General features: G+C 35.7%; 1 protein-coding gene across 1 annotated transcript in view; it reads right to left on the bottom strand.

Annotated features, from left to right (window-relative positions):
* The window catches only part of LOC127662995 (proton-coupled amino acid transporter 1-like), a 46,842-nt gene that overhangs the window by 16,673 nt on the left and 13,132 nt on the right, over positions 1 to 17,037 (bottom strand). The window lies entirely within an intron of this gene.

Below are 17,037 nucleotides of genomic sequence, written 5' to 3'. Positions count from 1 at the left end.
GGGAGTGTTTGCGCTATCTGTGGGTGTATGAGTGCAAACTGTGGGTGTATTGTATGTTAATAAAGAGCACTGCAATGCGTAATTTGCTATTTTCCTGAGAAGTAGGTCTGTGCTAAGACGTTTCAAAAGCATGTCTGTTTTCAAGTCTAAATTCAGTTCTAAAATTTAAATAAAGTTCATGCTTTCTCTGCAAATATAATGGAACATCAAATTATGTCCCTGACGATCAGAGTTGGATTTGTATTATGAAACAAAAATTTGAGAATTGTGTTAAACTATCTATAGGTTATGGTTTATTTTTCAATTATTATGTTTATATTTACAGTTTTATGTATGATCTAATTTGTATTGGTATTTTTCCACCTGTGTGATGTTGAAGTCACTGCAAAAGCAGCCAGTGGATGAAGTTGGAGAGGGTAAAATGTTTGGATTTGGTATGATATTATTTTTAACATTGTTATTTTGATTATATTTTTATTTTGTTTGAAGTGTAATTTGAATTTAGAAATATTTTTGGTATATATAAATATTTTTTCATGTTTCAATAAATTAATTTAATTGTACAAAATCATCCGGTAGTAGTGAATTGCGTGCCAATAAGATCACTATTAATACTAGCCATAGTGTTAATAGATGAAAATTATTAATAATACTTACATTCCATATAATTTAACAGAGCGTACATCCAAATCCAAAATTTTCAAAGCATATAAAAAGAGTGTGTCCATATTTCTATTCCTCTAATTCATTGCATACAGTTCATTTACACTACATCTTAAAAATCTGCTCTCTTTGTTTATATCGCTGGTGCTTGAGGTAATGGACTAAATAACAGGATGCAGACTGGATGCATGTGCAATAACTGGTGAAGAACCTCAGAATTAAATTGAACTTGACCCTGCCCATTAGCTCGTGGCACATGTAATATTTCCAAACCCACTTGCGCCTTTAATTAGCGCATACTTGCACGAAAATACAAAAACTTCATGCCCACTAACTCAGGCACTTAACAGAGTCAGTGGGCTCTAACGCATAAAGATATGTTTAGCACTAGCACCCTTTAAAAAGTGCAACAGGGGGGATTTTTACACCAAATACTATCATTTCACTTATTGGACAGTTATTGAAAATGTTTTATATTATAACCTTGAACAAAACTGTAAAAGGCAAATAAGTATTTTGTCTCAAAATATATTTGATAATGTCTCATTTTAAAAATGATCAAATATTAGATCAAATTACCTTAAAATCAAGATTTAGAGATTGTACGCAATGACCTTGTGGATCAGGACATTTTTCTAATTTATAGACAGGTGTTTAGGAAAGTCCTGTGGTAGTTTTGAATGCTATTTAAAAGGAATATTCTTGGTTCAATGCAAGCAAAGCTCTATCAACAGTATAATGTTGATTACCACAAAAATGTACTTCCACTCATCCCTCCTTTTCTTTTAAAAAAAAAAAAAAAAAGCACAATACTGGATTACAGTGAGGCACTAACAATGGAAGTGAATGGGGTACATTTTTGGAGGGTTTAAAAGGCAGAAATGCAAAACTTATAATTTCATAAAAGCATTTTAATTAATTCTTTGGTTAAAATTCTTGTATTATTTCAGCTGTTTCAAATCGTAATATTTTACAGTAATTTTAGGGTTTCAGTATTTGTTGACATTTCATCATCATGGCAACAAAGTAAAATTGGTTATTCATTTAGACATAAAGGATTAGTATGCAATTTTTTTCCACACTAAAATCACGTTAACATGCATATTGTTTTGTCTCATGGCTATACATTTGAAACAGTGAGAATTTTAATGTTTACGGTTTGACTTCCATTTTAAGTGATTTGCTTTTTTAAAGAAAAGGAGGGGCAAATCAAAATTTTTTTTGTGGTAAACAATATTCAATAAATTATGTCAATTGAGCTTAACTTGTAATGAACCTGTTATATTCCTTTAAGTATTGGGAGAAGATAAATTCAAATGTGCCTTTAACACCAGAGGCCTTTAGCCCCATTGTATCCTACAGGATGCTTTTGTTCAGCTAATTACGGCTGTCATATGCATGATGTGTTCTAATCTCTGGTTAGTAGCAGGAAATGGTGTCTTTCTTGAAATAACAGCCAAGTAACCACAAAGTACGTATTTTAGCCAACATTGCTTGTGCATGCCTGTCCCAGGCATACCAAATGGCTGTTAAAGACCAGATGGGAATGATAGCTTCAGATATTACAAGCTTGCATGTTCATGCATGGAGACATGCACACACGTTTGTTTTCTATCATGCTCGGGACTTTACCTTGACTTCTATTGTTTTTATACTGAGCTACAGAAACGTTCTATTCCCTTAACCTCCCAGAAACCTTTCTGCATTTTCACATTTTCATTAAGATGGTTCCTCAAGTGAACCTTTGGCTGGTCCCCACAATGTAAGTGATTCCAGGTTTTATTATATTTTTGGGGACATTTAGGCAAGTAAACATACCAATGGGATATAACATAGGCTTGTTTTTATATTGTTTAATTTTTTCTTAGATATTTTTGTCAAGATTGATTTCATTTATTTAATTTTTTTCCAAATGAGGACAGTAACTATATCTTCATTTTTGGAATGAGGAAATGAGTTGTTTATTAGGTTTTATGGAGTATGTCACAGCAATGAAGCTGACAACATCACAACAGTGGTTTTACAACAAAAAACACTTTATGAGACAGACAGAAAAATAAAGGAGCATTGTCTTGTCTTCAGTCATAGATTCTCAGCATTGCATAACCATGCTTTTTAGTTTTTGTCTCTGTATTTTTTCTTTTTCAGCACTGGCACATTTGGCTGCTGCAGAACACCACCTCTTACATTTCTTGGAGATTTTAAGCATCAAATATTAGCTGTATGTTTCGCCTTTGGATATCTTTACTGTTTTCAAAGAAAGAATCTTTGTGGTGTAAATCTTCACCCAAAGAGACTTCTCAAAACACGACTTTAACAATGGAATATAAAAGCAATTTTTACAGGTGTTGGCCTATATCTTATGTAACGTGAAACAATCTGCATAAAGCATATTTTGACAATCACAAACCTCATCTGAGTGAAGATTTTAGATCCCAGTGATCTTTTGAAACTCCGTTCCAAAATCTAATGAGCCTAAATAGACCTAAATAGACCTAGATCACCCAAAAATGCTAATTCAGTCAATTCCCCATTTTCTTTTTCTTAAAGCTATACTATGTAACTTTTGGCCCTCTATCAGTTGAAGCATAGAGCTAAAGCAAGTTACTTGTGGAGGAACATTGTTATGGTAATTACATCAGTCTGTCTGCTCTCCTGCGTGGATGAATCTGATGGTTTGAGGTGTACTGGTGCAACAATGGTTACATATTATCATCTTATCAGAGTGAATGTCACTAAAAACCAACAAAACTCGCCTCCTCCCCTCAAAAAATAAAATAAATAACAAAAAGGAAGAAAAAGATGGATATCTGAAAAACATGTCTTATTAGCAGGTAAACTCCTATTCTCCGCAGTTTTTTTTTGTCTCATTGAAAACAATTGTTTCAAAATAAATAACGTTCCAAAACGTAGGCAACGATGACAATAGAATAACGATTGCTTGTCATATCAGAAAAAGTAAAACGGTGGAAACTATTATAACTTAGCTAGCAGGCAAATAGACCAAGGTAGTAACTGGTTTAGAGATTGTGTTGTTACCAGCATAAAGTTTATTTTTTTCCATTGTCCTTCCTTGAAAATGAAATCAAGCACTGCAGTACCAAAAATTCATAATAAAATGATGGATTACATTAGATAGCATTAGCCCCATTAGAGTGCTAATGCTATCTAATGAACTACCATGCTAAGAGAGCTACCTGGCTAACCATCAGTCCAATAAAATATCTTACCTGTCGAGCAAGAAAAAGCCATCTCTGGGTCGGTTTTAAATCCTTTCAGATATCAGAGTTGTCACCGCCTCTGAAAAAGCCAAGCCGATGTTGTTTCGTGTTTTATCATTACGGGCTCTGTCGCTTTCCCTTTTTGCTTAAAGACTGTTCTCGGATAGAGGTTTCTTTATTTTTAAAATGGGTGTTTGTCCAGAGGCTTGTCTTTTCGAATGATCCATATCACTCATTTGTTGTGGCAACAAGCTTTCAGCTTCAAACTACCACCACACCTTTCACTGCACATATACACACGCTGTATAGCTGGACCTTTTTTATTTATTTATTTATGAATATGAAGTAAACAAGCAAGGATGACTGACGGAAGTATGCAATTTCCCACCAAATTTCAAAGCTCTAAAATATTAATAATTATTATAGGCTTACCATAATGAATTGGGGTATGGCAAATACATGGTTTGAAAGAAGGATTGTTGTGTACTTGAAAATTTATAAAATTGTTCATAAAAAATACAAAAAATCTTACATAGTGTATCTTTAACACAAAGGAAGCTCAGTGAGGAGCTCAGAGATGTCATACAATGGCAGCTTATGGTGACAACCTCTTATAGCTTCAAAAAGGACATCAAAGCATAATTCAGAAGTAAATTATAAATTATAAATAAATTATTGTATGCGACTCATGCATTGTTCTGAAGGCATACGATACGGTTTGGTGAGAAACAAATTGAAATCGAATGTATTATTTAGTGAAAATAGTCACCAAATTTCTCTCCTGTGCATGTTCACGAGAGTGCATGAGAGCAACTGAACACACAGCCCCCGCTCACAAGATGGGGCGTTCAAGCAAAAACTTGAAGTTGAAGTTTTGTTATTCTAAAACAGGTCCCGCATAACGATAGTAACAACATAAAACAACACAGTTGATCACAAACTAGAGAACAGGACTTACAAAACATGTCTGAAGAGTTACAAAACAAGTCGAAGATGAGATGCATTTGAATGCCCTGCCTTATCTTTTATTTAACCAGAGTACATGGGAATCAAACAGAGAGATAGAGAGATGAAGTGGCTGAGGCAGTTGATTTCCATTTAACCATTTAACTGCTCCATGTTTTTTTTAGAAGCAGTCGGATCAAGTATTCTTTAGTCGAGGCATTGACAAACTCAAAACGGAAAACATCATAGCCGTGGCCTCTGCATAATCTGCAAGCTTTAAACTGGATTGACTTCTAAGCAGCGATGAGACAAGATGAACAGCGCATTCTGCTTATTTGTCCATCTCCTGCAGTGCACTTCCTATAAGTCTTTGGGGTTTATCCAAGTACTTGATACAGCCAGAGTGATGGAGAAGTGTGGGGATATACAGAGATATATTTGCTCATTCACCTGGAGAGATACAACATTGTGGTCATGGCTGACACCCCAATTACGGTTTAGAGGATCACAACCTGGTCTCATAGTGTAAACATGACTATAGAATTTTTTTTGCAAAACTTGTTATACGTGTCTCCAGGTACAATTGCCTGCAGTTTCCAGGACAAATGAACACTAGAGGCTCTATAACAACTGTGTGTTTAAATCACTTTCACTCAAATCAAGACTTGAATGGCTGATTATGACATTTGAATGCTTTTATTGCGGACTCACCTACATATATAAACATATACATTATTGGACTTAGAGTTGGTGGACAGTGGTTCAAGTCCAGCCATGAATTCAAGCTGACATGTGAGATTACACAGTCATAGAAGCAGCACGTAATGTGGTGGTTGCTTCAGAATATGTGCTTTTTAATTTAGCTTCAGCGTTTAAAAAAATCGAATGGTTAGATTTAGGCATTGATAGGGTAAGGATGTCTTTTTAAATGTCTCATTTATATTTTAAACACTATTGGTTAGGTTCAGGCAACAGTTTTAGGTTAGGAAGGTATGTTTTAAAAACAATTATCTAAAATTTACCTTAAAACTGCATCTGAATAAGACACAATTTTACTTGCTTTTGGTGCCCCAGCTGGAGATTTCACTGGAAACCTGCAGCCAAATGTGATATATACAGCACATCCATTTTTAATTGCAAAAATGTTGTCATGTTCACTTAAATTTCATGACACCAGGCTGGAGGATCCCTACACAGCTCTAACATCAAAAAACGTTGAGAAGCGCTCATTAGTTTCTGGACTAAATGATCTGATCGGCAGCCTCACGCTTCCAACAAAAGCCATGTGAGGAGAGAGAGGTAGACGTTTCTGTGAACCGTTTGCTAGACAAATGAGTTGGTTATCATTTTAACCAACAAACTGATGTGAAAGTTCATTCAGTGTCACATCTTTGAATAATAATCAGCGTAATCACAAAACAGTTTCTCACATTTTCTTTCCATGTGTTCCTTCTATGGAAAGGGTGCTTAATAAAATACAGATGTGCACATACATTTACAGTACATGATCCTTTTTTTTTATAAGTTTACATTATGTAGCATTTTATTTTTAATTAGCGATCATAAAAAATATTTTGTTCAATAACTACAATTGCACAAATTCTCCTGTTTAAAAGTTCCCAATAGTGATAGATGAGCAGAACTCCCTCAAATGTTCTGAGTGGCAAAGTGGTAAACTTTTGAACTGGATATTTTGTGTGAATTATGTTATTACAGCTTATGAATTAATAAGAAACAGTTCAATATTGTGAGATGACTATTGCAGTAACTTTTGCAGTCTATATATCCATTTAAGGGAGAATGTTTAAGCTGCTTGACTAGTCGGAACATGAAAGCTTTCTATTTGTACTAGGATGGAACTGTTTATTTTAAGAGAGACCAATCGAATTCCTACAAATTCAAGCAGAGAGGTAAATAAAAATGTATAATTTAAAGGTGATTTGTGTAACTTTTTCTATGTTAAATTTGCAGCATGTAATTTCTGCATTACAAGTTTATTTATTTATTTATAAACATATCTTTATTACGAGGATTAACCCCTTGAGATGAAGCATCTCGTTTATTAGGGGGTTTATTTTTTTTCGAAAAAAAAAAAAATATAATATATATATATATATATTTTTTTTTTTTTTTATCAGATATATTTTATGTATCAAACATGATTGCACTGAAGTGTATATATCGTTTAAAAATACCAGTTAAACCATTTAACAATCAATCTGTAATTTAAAGCAAGCTGCTAGAATTCTTTATAGACCCTAAAATTGCTAAATTCCTTATTCTTGAAAAAAAAAAAAACAAGACCAGAAAGGAACCACCTAGTAACCACCCAGAATACACTAGCTACCACCTAGCAATGCCCTAAAAACATGCAGTGGCTCAGCAACACCATCGCATCATGGCAGTGAGTTTTCTAAAGAAAAAAAAAATGAATAAATAAATAATAATAAACAATTATGTTTTATTTTGGTGATTTTACAAGTTGACATGTTGCTCCCATGCTCTCTGTGAAACACTCGATCTAGCTGATCACATTGATTTGAAGTAATGTCATCTTTTTGCAGACGTAGCTCTACTAAATCATTCCATGTCATCTATTTGTCAGCTAGAGGTGAAACCCCTTGCCGAACTCTTGTGTTCATGTTTTCTCTGCGACACATGCTTACATTCACGCTATTAGCACAGCTCAGCCACTGCTGGCTTTTGAATCTGCATACACTTGTGGTCATATAAGGTGAAAAAATGATCTTTTCTCTCTGTACTCTGAAACTCTTAACCACTCTCTGGAGATCTAAGAATCAGACGTCATATGCTGCAGACACTTAGTCTCTCTTCATCTCCAAGACAAAAAGGCACTCTTAATGATGTCCTTTCTTTCCTCAACAAGCCAATGCAGACTCTCGTCAGTGTTTGATTTTGACTTCAGAATGAAAAAAAATTAAGATAGAACTTAAGATGCTAATGTTACACAGTGAATATTGAAGCAAACTGCTGAGCAGAAAGAGGAACGTTATGCATTATTCTGTGCTTTGCTTTATTAAACCAAGTCCATCCCATTGGACCAAAAACTTTCAGTAAAGATGCAACGCAGGACAAAAGTTGGCAAAAGCACAAATATTGGGGTATTGAGGAGTCATCGAAACAAGTTTAAGATAATCTGCCTAAATCAATTAAATTAGTCTCACACAGTGTTTTATTCATTTTTGAAAACTAAAGCAAAAACTAAATGTATCTCTTATTAAATTAAACTCTATTATTGTAAACAATTTGATGGTATAGCTAAATCCTTTATCTGGAAAAGTAAACGTCCCCGGATGCAATTTAATAAGTTACACAGACCAATTGACAAAAGTGGATTAGGTCTCCCCAAGATTTAGTTTTTCCATTATTCTTCAGGCATTTGGCACATTGATCACTTCCACCTGAGAGAGCTCCTCCTTCGCTCTTTATTGAACAGGAGGTCCTTGCCCCTATCTAGCCATTGCAAAATATTTCTACCAAGTTGCCCAGAGAAGTAAAGACATCCCGTTATCTTGCACATGCATTTAGTGAGAACAAAAGTTTCCCGCGTGTTCAATTTGGACATTTACCTGAACATTGCCGAAAGTATTTGTTTAAACCCTAAATTGTGCATTAACAAGTCCCCTTTCTGCTGGACAAAATGGATTGAGAAAGGAGTTGCTACGATGGGTGACCTGTATGATAATGGAGCGTTGAGATCCTTTTTGTGATTCCCAGATCTCAATTCTTCATGAACTTACAATTGCACCATTTACTTTGTACCACCTTTGGGTGTAGTGCACAGCCCTCTAAAGCGGCAGACACTCTTGAGATGGTGCTTGCTGCTTTTGGAAAGTGTCACGAGGATTCAGCATACTATTCCTGGCTAATTCAGAGTCTAGGGGATGGGGTTTTAACATCTCTTAAAAGGTTATGGGAGAGAGACTTGAATTTAGTCCTGGAGGATGAGGAATGGGTTAGGATTAAAAAAAAAGTCAAATCTATAGGGATGCAAGGGTGTGCCTCATTCAATTTAAGATTCTGCATCGTTTTACTGGATTCCCTCTAGATTGTATAGGCGTGGCCTTAACGACACACCTACTTGCTAGTGATGGGGACATAGCCCACATTTTTGGTTTTGTACTAAAATTGGGGGGTTCAGAGTTATGCATGTGAAGTCTTGAGCAGTCAGATTTTACTCTGTCACAGACTTTGTATTTGGGGTGATGGGGCAGGTATTAATGTAGGGGACAAAACACATAAAAAACTGGGTCCTATATCTAAAACTAAACTGAAATTAGAAACACTGAAAACTAAACTAAAAGTCAAGAGTGAAAACTTAAAGTAAATAAAAACTTTAAATCTAATAAATGAGGCTGATTTTTGGCACAAGGCACCGAAAGTCAAATCAATTACATAATAAAAGAAAACATAAACCAGACTGAGGAAGAAAGAACGACAGTGAGCTTTGACAGCTGTTTTGAAGGGCCGCGTACTTAGCCGCGTTAAGTAGAAATGTATTTGTTGGTACCACAATCCTGACCTGAAGTCAGTGACATTCAAATGGAGGACGTGATGAATGGCTGAAAATGTCTGGTAGCTGTAGACCGTCTCAACTAAATGGTTAGTCGAGCATCTAGCACTTTGTCAAAGTATTCTGAGGAAATGATAACAGATTGCGGTCGGCACAAGCTTTGATGAGGTTCTCCTGAACATGCCCATTTGTAACTGCCCAGCACAAAGCGTGATGAACTGTGAAGGTGGTTTGATGGCATATATCTTCACCTCAGAGACTCACATCCCATGTGATTAAAATTCAGAAAGCTGACGACCCATAATCACAGGCCTTACACCCTGTAATTGATCTGCTAAATCAACCCTTTCCCTGCTAGTTTTTATTCTGCCTTTGGCTTGTTAGATTTGATATATAAAAAAATACAAATGTACTCAAGGCTTTAACAAAATGATGAGTAATATAATTTTCCAAGAAATTTGGTCTTTTCTGTTTTTCTTACATGACTCTATGGAATACTTGTTTCTGATTGGTCAATCCCAGCATTCTGCGGTAATGGAATATTTTTATTTAAGCGTTCAGTTAATCTGTTTTTGATAATAGAATTAATATGTATGCAATATGCAATGATCTAAAAATGACAATGTGCAATCAATGTATTATGATAAGCTGCATTATCAATATTATTCAGTATGTTACATATATAATCATTCCTTTATTAATTTAATATGTTATGATTTAGATCAGAGTACTTTGACTTTGAAAGTCAGAAAACAGCTTAGCTTGCGGTCTCTCTCATTGTAAGGTCAAGGGAAAATGAATTGATATAATACAGAATGTAGGAGACCTTAGAGACAGGATGCCTGTGTCAAGTGAATGAGTAAGGAGTTTTAGATAAGGAACACCACCTGTAGCAGCTTGGCTTCTCTGGAAAGAATTACAGCTTCTTTCTATCAAACTTTGTAGGGTCCAAAGGGAGGTGGGCATGTGGATATTGATAGGATAATTTAATGAGCAGGACAGGTGAAGATAATGCCAAGATTACCAAAACAGGCAAATGATATATGTGCGCTATCAAGTGCTAGAATTGAGATGAAACAGCAAGTTGGGGCCAAAGGTGACCAGCTGGAAGGGAGACGGCAAAGATGAAACTAGGGAGGCATTAGAAGATTTCACTGGATGAAGAGGCCATCCCTCAAAGTGTTAAGGGGAGCAGAAACTGTATAAAAATGCATGATTCTGATCTGTAATTTCAGATGCTCCATGGACCACCTTGGCTTTATGTTTTTAATAAAGTCTTATCTTATGGCATAAAAACCCAAGACTTGAGAGTGAGTCATTACATTAGAGGCAAAGGTTCCACGACACGGTCAACTTATTTTGTACTGTATACTCACCGCTAAATTTCACTGGTGCCACTGAAAACCAATCTTTCATGTCCATTCATTTTCTTATTTGGTAATGAAATAAGCTGGATAATGTACAGCAATAAAACAAATTCCCTCCACTTTGCATTGGGGTCCTGATCACCTTGTCAGTATGACTGTACATTATTTACTTAGTGTCTTGATTAACATCATTTTCACCTAAAACAATGAGTCCCGTTGAATTTTACAGCTCCTTTTCCTGAAACTTCTTGCTTTATAACTAGTTTTCAACGCAATGCATTGAAGAGAAAGACTGCACTAACTACAAATATATTTTCAAGGCAATGTGTCATTCTAAAGGCGGCTTGCTTTGGGGTTTTATGTTCTCTCAATTATGTGCTAAAAATGATAACGAAGTTCTTTTGTCCTGTTCATTTCATCTAAATGTGAGGATCTTGACTCATTGTGAATAGGATGTGTCCCTTTTATTTATTAGCTCTCTAATTAAACGTATAGAGCAAAGTATAGTTCTGATTATTATGTTTTTTTTTTTCATTTTAGAGAGGAGTACAATAGTGCGATGTTGTGTTGACTGTTGCTGAATGACATAGAACCAATGTACCTCAAGGTCAGAGAGTAAGCCATTCACACTTTTAATGTGTAACGTCACGTCTTGATATTGGGTCATGTATGAAAAGACATGAAGGACAGTAGATAAACAACATGCACTACATTTCAAATCACGACTAATGTGTCACATGTGAATTCTATTCACTTCTATTTACAAGAGCTAAATTATGTTGTTGTAGTTGTTTTTAAATATTATAATGTACAATGCCCCAGGCGATTTAAACACTAATGGCTCCTCACGGGGCCAGCCCCATGTTGCCAGTGACATCATCAAGCAGTGTTTGCAAAATACAAACAAACTTGTTTTAACTAACAACCAAATATAATCCCAGATCTTCACATCCGATTCCATGCCAACACCTAAATGCTGACAATTTTTTCTCCATGCATGAGAGCCATTAACACGACCACTGAAACGGCCCTGTGCAATACTGCTTTAGTGTCTCTGCTTTAAACCAGTTCAAAGCAAACAGGTCTACACAAGCCAAAAAAAAAAAAGGCAAAAAAGACAAAAACACAGGGCAGATATTGATTTCTCCAATCCTGGATAAACCTTTGTTCAGTGTTATGAAGTATTGGTGTGATAACACATACATTTGCATGAACATTTATGTAAAAAAAAGTCATTTGTAAGACAATGCATCATTATCACAATGACAGCCAGCAGCTTCATCAATGCAAGAAATGGATGTGGATGATTTGGTTAAATCATACAATGTTTCTGGTCATTGTGATGTGAATTGTGAAAGCTATGACTTTATTCTCCTAATTTTGACTTTATTCTTGAAATATTCAGACTTTAATCTCGTAGTGCTATGACTTTATTATTGTAATTTTGACTTTATTCTCAAAGTATTTTTTTTACCCATGGCACCATTCCACCATCATACAAAACTAATTCATATTTTATTATCTAAAAAAAATTTGAAAATAAATAAAGGCCGTTGGTAGATTTTGGAACTGACACAAGGGCGAGTTAAAGGAATATTTTGGTTTCAACACTAGTAAGCTCAATCAACAGCATTTGTGGCATAATGTTGGTTACCACAAAAAAACTATTTTGACTCGTCCTCCTTTTCTTTAAAAAAAGCAAAAATCAAGGTTCCAGTGAGGCACTTAAAATGGAAATGAATGGGGCCAATTTTTGGAGGGTTTAAAAAGGCAGAAATGTGAAGCTTATAATTTTATAAAAGTACTTACATTAATTCTTCTGTTAGAACTCAGGAATTATTTGAGCGTTAAGTTGTTTAAATCGTCATTTTTATGGTCTACTTATTTGAATGGCATATATTCTTATTTATCAGCTTAACCAATAAATCAGTCTATTACTCATCAAAACTTATTGCAGCACCATCTCTGCTGTGTAATGGCTGCCACAGATGTTTAAATAGATGTAAGTAAAAGGAATATCTATCACAATTCAGTATGCAAATATTATGTTGGCAACATCATCAGTTACACTTTGAATGCCTAGTCAATGTGACATTTTAAAACTCTATATTAATTTAATATTTAAATTAAATATAAAAAAAATATAAAAAATATAAAATAAAAAAATATTTATTAAAATGTATTAATAATTAATAATATTTAATACAAATAAATATTTAAATTATAAATGGAATTTAAATGACATTTTAATATGAAATTAATGTAATATTAACAAAATATTTTAAATAAAAAGTTTACATTTTATTTTTTATTATTAAAATAATAATAAATGAATAGATGATGAAATACATATTTGATATGATATTTTACAAATCATTTACTCACCCTCATACCATCCCAGACATTATTTCCTCTGCTGATCAAAAATGAATATTTTTGAAAAATATCTCAGCTCTGTAGGGCCATACAATGCAAGTGTAATGCTGTGTTCACACCGGACGCGAATAGCGCGTCAAATTCGCGCCTACCGCGTCTAGTTATACGCTTGACCACTTTGAATCCATTCGCGCGTCAAGAGCGAAATTGACGCGCATAAAAAACAAAAGTTTGAAGCGAAATTTACGCGCGTGACGCTTAAACTGTAAACCCTCGCTCTGAGTTTGCATGTTTTGATGTCCACATGTTCTTGTTCAAGAAATTACAGTGACTGTAGCATTTCTATCGTAAAGAAGTGGACAAATATTAAAGATTAATTTGTATTTACAACTTACCAGGTTGCCCAATCGCAGCATTAGGTGCGCAGCATTAGGTGGCCAGAATTTTGAAGCTCCAAAATGCATACAATGGCAGCATAAATGTCATCCATACGACTCCAGTGGTTAAATCCATGTTTTCAGAAGTGATATGAAAGGTGAGGGTAATTCCTTTTTTACTATAAATCTCCAACTTTAAGCAGCCCCGTCCAGTAGGAGGCAATATGCATGAAAAATCCAAATCACCAAAAAAAAAAAAAAATAGGAGATGTAGAAGGAAGTAAAAGTGATGATTTATAGGAAAAAAAGGACTTAAATATTGATCTGTTGCTCAACAACAGTCCACTGTCGGCCATTTTGGAATGCTGCCAGGAGGCTATTTCCAGTCATGACAGTGCAGCTCCTATCTACTTGAATGAGGGAACACCTAAATCTTAAAAACGGCAAAGCTTACGTTTAAACAACATATTTCAAATCAGCAGTAAAATCAATGGTATCATAAATTGTGCTTCTTCACCTCATATAATGTTAAAAAGCCAAAGTTTCCCGGCTTGTATAGCTAATGTGCATGCACGTTCTCCAGTTGATTGCCAGGCAATGTCTGTACCTGAAAGGTGATTGGCTCTTTTACCTGTAAGCCGGGACATCCTTTATACATCCGTTGACCGTTGGGCTCTAGAACTCATTGGTTGGGCGTTCCAATTTCTCCCATTCATTTTAATAGATGTGGCCCATCTTCATAAATAGTCTCTGTTCTCAGCCACACCTATTATATCACATCTGAAGACATGAATTTAACCACTGGAGTTTCATGGATTACTTTTATGTTGCCTTTATGCACTTTTTGGAGATTCAAAGTTCTAGCTACATTCACTTGCATTGTACAGAGCTGAAATATTCTTCTAAAAATGTTTGTTTGTGTTCTGCTGAAGAAAGAAAGTCATACACATCTGGGATGGACTGAAGGAGAGAATTTTCATTTCTGGGTGAACTATTCCTTTAAATGGAGTCATTCAAGATGAATTAATTGCAGAAGTTTAATACATAGATTAAGGGGTTTTAGAACAAAGAACTAACCAGAATGTTTGTGGAATATAAACACAGTGCTGCTTTTTATATACTGTAAATATTAAAGGAAAATTGAACAGAGAAAACTGTATTGTATGTAGGCTGTATGCTATATCCTCCATTGGCCCTGGAGACTTCGTAAAGTATATTAAGATTAATAGGCTGCTCCTGGATGTGGAAGGTGTGTTAACATGGTAACAGGGTGTCCGCTCAGGGTGAATGAGTGTTTAATACTGCCTCCTTCTGAAGAAAACACAATCAGAGCAGAACAGCATGTGAGATCACACCTCACGTGTCAAACAGGAATGAACACTCTTGTGTTTGAAGGGAAATCAATAAAACTGCTAAAAAAAAGCCTCAGAAGTTTCTAAAAATACAAGGGCTCTAAATGCCTGTGATGTGGCCATTGTGCAGAAATCAGTGAGGTAGGTCAGTGAGCATGTGACGTTCATTCAATGCTATTAAAGATATTGCATTCAGAGGACTCAAACAGGATTACCACCAAATACAGCAAAAGAGGCACATGATTGCCATTACTTCACTACCTGACACATACACCTTGTTGAATCATAACACAGAGCACATTGAATTTCAGTACCCCACTGAATCACGAGCGTAAAACATCTTTGCTCAAGGTCCTGCTTATTTTCGAAAAAAGGTGACAAAAGATAAAAACAGACTTCATCTAACAATGAAAAATGCTTTGCAAAGTGAGAGAACACAACCTTGAGCCATGGTGAAAGGGAAACACTTTGCCAACTCGCACAAACACGTACCGAAGCAAATGAGCCATTGAAAACGCTTCTAACATTTGACGCAAGCGCACCCCTTATGACGAACTGCTTCATAGCTGATAAATTTTGCTGAAAGACTGCTGGCGTGTGGAAATAGTTGTGGCTCAAGGTCAGAATTAACCAGAGCTTGGATAAAAAAATGCCACTGAATGTTACAAAAATGATTTTGATTTGCATCTGATTAATATTCCATCTATTTTAATATTCTGATCTCAATTCCTATTACAGGCAATGCTATACACATAACTGCATAGAATATCAATGCTGATTTAAAGGTGATGTAAGCAATGTCTTTTTGTTCCAGGAATCCCACACATAAGATGTCCCTATATCCTGACAAACTGTACAGAAATAGGTGACTTAAGATAATACACTTGTCTCTATGACAGCCCTAAAACCAAGTAGACAGCAACAAAGAGTCAGGAAACTTAACCAATCATCACATCAATAATTTTACATGGTTGCTGACATGTTTTTGGAGGGCAGGATATCAGAGAAAGGGCTTGTGTATTAGGGGATGGGGGCGGTCTAATTCATTCAGGTGGAAATTAGTCAAATGGTGGAAATCACTTATAATGACTTAAATTACGAAGCTATTAGAGGTAAAAATAAATAAAAAAGTTTCAATATAAATTATTCTGGTTGAGATTTTATGTTGGTGATTTGAGTATTGGCTGAAAGGTATCGGCAGTGACATAAATTGTGTTTTGCAAAGTTTATTGCTTCAGTATTTGTAGATTATTTTTTCACATGTTTTCTATGGTATACTGGAAAACAATTATACGCGTTTCATAAGTTTTAAAGGCTTTTATTGGCAAAAACATTCTGCCCAATATATGCAAAGAGTCAATATTTAAAGTGTTGATCCTTGTTCTTCATAACCTCTGCAATTCACTCTGGCATGCTGAATATCAGCTTCTGGGCCAAATCCTGACTGATGGTGATCCATTCTTGCCTTAGAAGTGCTCGGAGTTGATCACAATTTGTGGGCTTCTGTTTATCCACTCGCCTTTTGAGGATTGACCACAGGTTCTCTATGGGATTAAGATCCGTGGAGTTGCCTGGCCACGGATCCAAAATTTCAATGTAATGATATCCGAGCCACTTCATCATTACTCTTGCCTTGTGACATGGTGCTCCATCATGCTGGAAAATGCACGGATCATCACCAAATTGCTCCTGGATCTTTGGGAGAAGTTGCTCTTGCAGGACATTTTGATACCATTCTTTATTCATGGCAGTATTTTTGGGCAGAATTGTGAGAGAGCCCACTCCCTTGGATGAAAAGCAACCCCACACATGGATGGTCTCAGGATGCTTCACTGTTGGCATGACACAGGACTCATGGTAGCGTTCACCTTTTCTTCTCCGGACTATCCATTTTCCAGATGTCCCAAACAGTCGGAAGGGGGCTTCATCAGAGAAAATATCTTTGAACCAGTCTTCTTCTGTCCAATCCTTGTACTTCCTGCAGAATTTCAGTCTGTCCTTGATGTTTTTCTTGGAGAGAAGTGGCCTCTTTGCTGCCCTTTTTGACACCAGGCCATTGTCCAAAAGTCTTCGCCTCACTGTGCATGCAGATGCACTCACACTAACCTGCTGCCAATATTCAGCAAGCTCTGCACTGATGGTGACACGATTCCATAGCTGACTCCTCAGGAGGAGACAGTCCTGGGTGCTTGCTGGACACTC

The sequence above is a fragment of the Xyrauchen texanus genome, chromosome 23 (assembly GCF_025860055.1).
Source record: "Xyrauchen texanus isolate HMW12.3.18 chromosome 23, RBS_HiC_50CHRs, whole genome shotgun sequence".
NCBI lineage: Eukaryota > Metazoa > Chordata > Actinopteri > Cypriniformes > Catostomidae > Xyrauchen > Xyrauchen texanus.
The sequence above is the reverse complement of the archived record's forward strand: the minus strand, read 5'-3'. Positions and strand labels throughout refer to the sequence as shown.